The sequence below is a fragment of the Oryctolagus cuniculus genome, chromosome 6 (assembly GCF_051225735.1).
Source record: "Oryctolagus cuniculus isolate XC-2025 breed Fujian yellow rabbit chromosome 6, ASM5122573v1, whole genome shotgun sequence".
NCBI lineage: Eukaryota > Metazoa > Chordata > Mammalia > Lagomorpha > Leporidae > Oryctolagus > Oryctolagus cuniculus.
This window is the reverse complement of record NC_142872.1, coordinates 86,326,095-86,333,032: the sequence shown is the minus strand read 5'-3', so window position 1 is coordinate 86,333,032 and position 6,938 is coordinate 86,326,095. Positions and strand designations below refer to the sequence as shown.

The following is a 6,938-nucleotide window of genomic DNA, read 5'->3' as shown; positions in this document are numbered from 1 at the left end:
AAAGGAAGAGGAAAAAGAGGAAAAGAGAAAGATGACCATGCGAGATGACATCACTGATGGGGACAAAGAATGCTGGCCAACTCTCTTTGCATCTGTATTCCAGATGTAGGGCACACATTTTAATTTTGTCATGCATTTTTCAAAATATCCACTAGGTGGAGAACTTGCATCAAGTTTGTCATCAAATTGTACGGCCCATCCAACTGGGCCGGAGTGGTGGCCGTTTATTTATTTATTTATTCATTACTGAAATGAAATGATGGGTTCTAACTGACAATGAAATGCATTTATGACTCTTTTTAGTGACCTAAGATTTTCACATATTATAGGTCCAAGAATATTATATAGAAATATGTTTCTTTTGTGATTGATCATCATTATGGAATGTTTTAAGGAAAGATGTGAACTATGTGAAGACAAGGCTAAAATTCTCACATAAGCATTTTTTGTCCAACATTGACCCTTTTTTTAAAAAGATTTATTTTATTTATTTGAAAGACAGAGTTACAGAGAGAGGTAGAGCCAGAGAGAGAGGTCTTCCATCTGATGATTCACTCCCCAAATAACTGCAATGGCCAGAGCTGAGCTGATCCGAAGCCAGGAGCCAGGAGCCAGGAGCTTCTTCCAGGTCTCCCATGCGGGTGCAGGGGCCCAAGGACTTGGGCCATCTTCTACTACTTTCCCAGGCCATAGCAGAGAGCTGGATCGGAAGTGGAGTAGCCAGGCCTTGAACTGGCACCCATATGGGATACCAGGGTGGCAGGCTGGGGTTTTAACCTGCTGCACCACAGCACCATCCCCTCAACATTGACTCTTGATGAGTGTATTGTGATTTTTTTTTCTAAGCGCTTTTAAATGTGCAAGATGATTTTTTAACAACAAAAAAATTCTGGTGGTGATTACTGACTAAAAACAACTGCAGATTAAGAAAATGATTTTATTCATTAAAAAGTCTTATCCATTGATGTACTTGTTCCATTTCAATTTTCAAACAGCAGGCAAAAAAATTTCTTTTCATATGTATTGTTATTCTTCTTGACTATTGGGAAAGTTTTATGGAGGTCACAGAATGTAGGTTAATAGAATTTAGCTTACCATGTGTTACTAGTTGCAGCTTGAGCAGTAGGAATGTGGTCCCAATTCAACAACCAGCCAGCCCTGCAGTGGGGACCATAGCACCTGGAATCGTTCCTTGCTCTGGGGTAGCTACTCTGTGGGATTGTTTCTGGACACCAAGATGGAGAGCCACAGACAGTATCACTGGTGTGGCCAATGCTAAGTACAGTCCCAGCAGTGCCTTCCTGAGAGTGTCCAGGCCTGGGGTACAGCTCTTCAGAGCAGGAATTAGCAGCTGTGGTCATGGGGCCAAATCCAGCCCAGTACCTGTTCTCGGGCCCTCCAATTAAGATTAGGTTTTTTAAATATCTGTAATCAATTGGATAATAGGAAATATTAGCTTTGAATCACAGCTAAATGAAGTGTTCCACCTCTCCCTCTTCTAGCCCATCCTTCTCATTAGTAGGTCTATACTAACAACAACAAAAATCATACTCAGTTATTATTATGTTGCTTGGAATTTTATCAATTAGCATGTGTTGGATTGTGCTTCTTTCTCATCATGTGAGTACTGGCATGATGCCCACTAGTTTTGCCTCTTGGTCTGCAGAGCCTAAAATATTTACTCTCTGACCTTTCCCCCAAAACTTTGCTGGCTGCTGCTTTAGAGAGATATCAAATTTTTGTTTGTATGTTTTACAGTTTTAGCTATTTTCTTACAATTTTTTAAAAAAGATTTTATTTATTTATTTGAAAGGCAGACTTACAGAGACAGAGAGAGAGGGAAAGAGAGATCTTTCATCTGCTGGTTCACTCCCCAAATGGCTGCAGTGGCCAGAGCTGGACTGGTCTGAAGCCAGGAGTCAGCAGCTTCTTCTGGGTCTCCCATGTGGGTGCAGGGGCCCAAGCTCTTGGGCCATCCTCCACTCTTTTCCCAGGCACATTAGCAGGAATCTCTTTCGGAAGTGGAACAGCCTGGTCTCGAACTGGTGCCCATATAGGATGCCTGCATTGCAAGTGATGGTTTTACTCACTGTGCCGCAGGGCTGGCCCCCAGATACCAAGTTTTTACATCTCCTAAATTACAGATAAAGCAGTGCATGAAGCATGTGAAGTTTTTCTTCAGAGAAAGGACCAGCCTTTCTGCGTCTGCAAAGCTGCTGTGACAGAGATGTTAAGAACTGTCTGAGTAGCTGGATGAGGGCTGCCCTTGCAATAGCTACAATTGCGCACAGGTTGAAGGGTGACGCACCAAGAATGATCAGATCATCGCGCACAATAAATTTAAGGTGACCCAGGGCAGGGATGAACTGAATTAGTGAACATATGCAGACAGTTCTTTTCTCATAGTCACAAAGTTTGCTACTCTGCATTAAACTAATGTAGGTCAGAACAGGAGCACCCTATTCAGTGCACTTGAGGACAGCACAGTCCCTGACACTGGGTTTCTATCTAGTCTGGGCTCATGACCGAACGACCCACATAAACACTGTTAGCTGGACATTTCAAATAGTTCACACTCAAATGCCCGTAATTGGCATTCACAAAATTGTGTATTCGTATGAATTTACAGCTAGGCTAACCAGGATGGTAATGATGACACAATGCAATGAGAACACAAGTATTTTTTTTTATTTGACAGATAGAGTTAGACAGTGAGAGAGAGACAGAGAGAAAGGTCTCCCTTCCATTGGTTCACCCCCTAAAATGGCCGCTATGGCCAGAGCTATGTTGATCCGCAGCCAGGAGTCAGGTGATTCCTCCTGGTCTCCCATGCAGATGCAGGGGCCCAAGCACTTGGCCATCCTCCACTGCCTTCTTGGGCCACTGCAGAGAGCTGGACTGGAAGAGGAGCAACCAGGACTAGAACCGGATGCCTATATGGGATGCCGGTGCCGCAGGTGGAGGATTAACCAAGTGAACCATGGTGCTGGCCCGACAAGTGTTTTTAAGATGTGTTTCCTAGTATCCATTCTATTGTTTTCATAATGATTCCAAAATTCTGAGGGTCTAATGCCCCTAAGAAAACAGAGAAGGGCAGAGAACTTTTCGAGAATCCACAGAGACACCTTAATCCTCTAGTTCCATTCAGCTAGGATTTTGGAGAAGCTGAGTCTATTTTAGTCTTTCCAGGGTATACCCACATGAATATTCCCATAAACTCCATGAGGGTTGGCCACCCCAATACCCTTCATTGCTGGAGCTGGCTCAGAGGCATTCTTTCTGCCAAGATGAGTGGAAACCTTTAGCCTTTTCCCTGCCCCACCCATTAGAAAGAACTAGAACAAAAGGGAAACAATAGGACCGTTACTTGCCATCAAAGCCAGCAACCTAAGGAAGTGCTGACTTGCACTGATGTCCTTTTTTCCTCCCCCAACAGGATACTTTCTTTTGTTAAAAGGAGGATTTGCACACCTTCTCCTTTGATTGAGCTGTTTATGTTGCTGTGAATTCTGGCAAATGTCTCCTAGGGCTTGGCTGAGTTGTTTGGATACAACATCGCTGACTGCTCCAATTTAAGAAACTCTCACGAGATTGAGCGAAGACAAAGCATCTGCAGAGAGGCGCAGCCCTGTAGCACTTGAATGCTCTAATCTGAGCTCTGCTCTGTGAAGTCCTGTCTAATCCTCTTGTACCCTGCTGTGGCTAGCAGCCTCAGGAAGGGCAGTGAGAGCAAAAGCTGCAGGAGACAGATTTAATTCAATCTAGCAAACATTTACTGAGTACCTCTGGTGTGTCAGACACTGGGCCAGGTTCTGGGGATACAGAGATGAGCAGGATATGGCTCCAGAGATCAAGCAGGTCACTGTCACAGGCAGAGAGGCACAAGCGCAGGAACAATGGCACAGAAGGGGGACAGGGAGGGACTTCTTCCCCAAGGAGATGCCCTTGTGTCCTAGATGATAAGGAGATGCTAACATACAGAAGGGGGCACTTGGTTATCCAGGAAGAGGAAAGAACATCAGCAAAGCTAACAAGGTGTCGGATTCCATGGTATCTGGGTGAAAGTTGAAAAGGATTTGTTTTGGAGAGAGGTGGGAGAGAAGGGTAGAAATGCAGGCTGACACAGCTCATTTGTTCAACAAATATTTGCTGCTGGGGTTAGAATTGCAAAGAAAATGAATTCTTGCCTGTATGGAGCTCATCTTTGGGGACAGGAAGGAAGATGGGGTAAAGACAATGAATGAATATGAAAAACCAGAAAATTAGTAGGATGTGCTTTACTTTGCCAGGGTTGTTGCAATAAAGTACCACAATCTGTGGTTTAGACAACAGAGATCTATTGTCTTACAATTTTGGAGGTCGGAAGTCCAAGATCAGGGTTGGTTCCTTCTGAGACTGCTGTGTGCTTGTCCCACAGCTTATTTGCTCAGTAGTCCTTAACTTGTAGAAGCATTACCCTAACCCCTGCCTTCACTGGTATTTTGTTCAAAGGTGTTTTCTATATGGGTGTATGTTTGTATTCAAATTTCCCTGTTTTCTAAATATACTATAAAACGACCTGGTCCAGTCTAATGATCTTAACTTGATCGTCTGCAAAGACCCTCTTTCCAAATAAGGTAAGATTCACAGTTATTGGGGGTTAGGGCTCCAGGATTTTTTTTTGGCAGGACATAATTCACCCTACAGCTGTATGTTAGAGTGTGATGATGCTTTGGAGAAAAATAAAGCAGCCTAAGTATGCTATGGAATGCATCTGTGTGTGAGGCAGTAAAGGGAGATGTTTGCAATTTCAAGGTGGTGCAGGGCATTTTTTTTGTCTGTAGAAACTGGTGTTTATTTTCCATCAACCGCATTTCCATATTTGCTTCAGAGACCGTGAAAAGCAGCTTAAGACCACTCAGTGGTTGTTCCTACCCACTCGGTGGCCTGAGTAGTGGGAGCTGTAGACCAGTCTTCAGTGGCAGGCTGAGCACTCCAGCCTTCAGTGGGGAACCGCTGAATAGGCACAGAGGGCACCTGCATGCCTTTGGACCAGTCTGCAACCTAAGGCTGAGTAGCAGTGAACTCGGGCACTGGGGCCGTCCATTCACCCTGAAACTCCTCCTTGGTCACAGCTTTTTCAGAAGTGGCCTGCTCTTCTTTTTCAATCTCTTCAGGATCTCTGTAGAAGTAGAGATCAGGCATGACCTCCCAGGGGTGTTCACGAGAGATGGTACCACGCATGTGCAGAAACTCCTGGGCCAGCATCCACCACATCAGTCCCACTGAGTGGATTCTCTTGTTGTTGCATGGGATGGCAATGTCCACGTAGCGTAGAGGAGAGTCTGTGTTACAAAGAGCAATGGTAGGCAGGTTCATATAAGATGCCTTTGTGAGAGGCTGGTGGTCAGCCCGAGGATCGGTAACCACCAGAAGCTGCCTGGATGTGGTTAGTGAAGGTTCCAGGTGTGAAGCGGCCAGCAATAGGAGTAGCTCCAGTGTCAGCAGCAAACTTCAGCACAGCCCTCTGGCAAGTGTGCCTGGAGGATATCACACTGACAGCAGGTTTTTTTTTTTTTTTTTATTTGACAGGTAGAGTTATAGACAGTGAGAGAGAGACAGAGAGAAAGGTCTTCCTTCCATTGGTTCACTCCCCAAATGGCCGCTATGGCCGCGCACTGCGCTGATCTGAAGCCAGGAGCCAGGTGCTTCTTCCTGGTCTCCCATGCAGGTGCAGGAGCACAAATACTTGGGCCACCCTCCACTGCCCTCCTGGGCCACAGCAGAGAGCTGGACTGGAAGAGGAGCAACTGGGACTAGAACCCGGCGCCCATATGGGATGCTGGCACTGCAGGCGGAGGATTAACCAAGTGAGCCACAGCACTGGCCCCATCAGCAGGGTTCTGAATGGCCACAATGGCACGAAGCTGCCAACAGGAGCTTCTCCCAGGTCCTCTTCAGATGGATGATGTAGAGGCCATCACTTTTCCTTTTGCAGATGTACTGTTCCATCTGGAAGTCAAGGTTGGAGCCACCTAGGTAGGTTCCTGCTGCAAGAAACTTGAGGGCATCCTCCTCCTTCATTTGCAGGACATCAAGGGCTCCGGACATTGTGACAGCTTCCCCTTAAGTTATGCTGGGAATCAAGAACAACACCGTATGGACCCCTTGCTGGGTAGCGTGGAAAGGAGGGCATTGTTTGCTGTGGAGGAGGCATTTGAACAAAACCTGGCAGGAGGCCAGCGGGTAAGACTCTTGGGGAAGAGCATTGTAGGTAGAGGGACAAGCCATTGGAAAACCTTGAGTTACAGTGTCCCTGGTGAATGTGAGGAAGAAGGAGGAAGACACTGAGGCTGGAGCACAGTGAGGAGAAAGGGTAGAAGCATGAAGGTGTGAAGGTGTGTGCAGAGTCCTACTGCCTTTGGATGGCTTAGGCTGTGATGGAGTCATTGCATACCTTTGAGTAGAAGGGTGAGCTTGTCCAATTTATGTTTGGAAAGCTTTTGGAGTTGCTGTGTTGAGAATGGCCTGGGGCCTGGGGTCAGGGATCAGAGTGGATGTGGGGAGACCTGTTCAGAGATGACTAAGGGTCCAGGTGAGAAGTTGGGGTTGCTTAGACTGGGGTGACATAACTGGATGATTGAGTTTAGGCTACATCTTGCACATGCATGTGGAGCTGGAGTTGGGAGCTAAGTTAAGCTTTGGAGTTAGATAGACCTGAGCTGCTAGGAACCTAAACTTACTGCATCATTTTCCCAGAGGTAAACTTGATAAGGCTGTAGAATTAACATATACAATCAGACACTCCAAGAGTGTCTTTAGTTGAACTATTCTGTACTCCTTAATGCTGTGTTTCTTTCCCACTCCTAGTCTGAAGACACAGACTTCCAATGATAGGGAATCCTGCCATATGGAATTGATCTCTTCTTAAAAATAGAGAAAAATACCTAAATAAGTAA

The 6,938-nt window shown here is 45.7% G+C and overlaps 1 pseudogene; it reads right to left on the bottom strand.

Moving 5' to 3' along the window:
• Positions 1-4,887: 4,887 nt before the first annotated feature.
• Positions 4,888-6,106, bottom strand: LOC100349314 (small ribosomal subunit protein uS2-like; annotated as a pseudogene).
• Between the last annotated feature and the right edge of the window lie 832 nt (positions 6,107-6,938).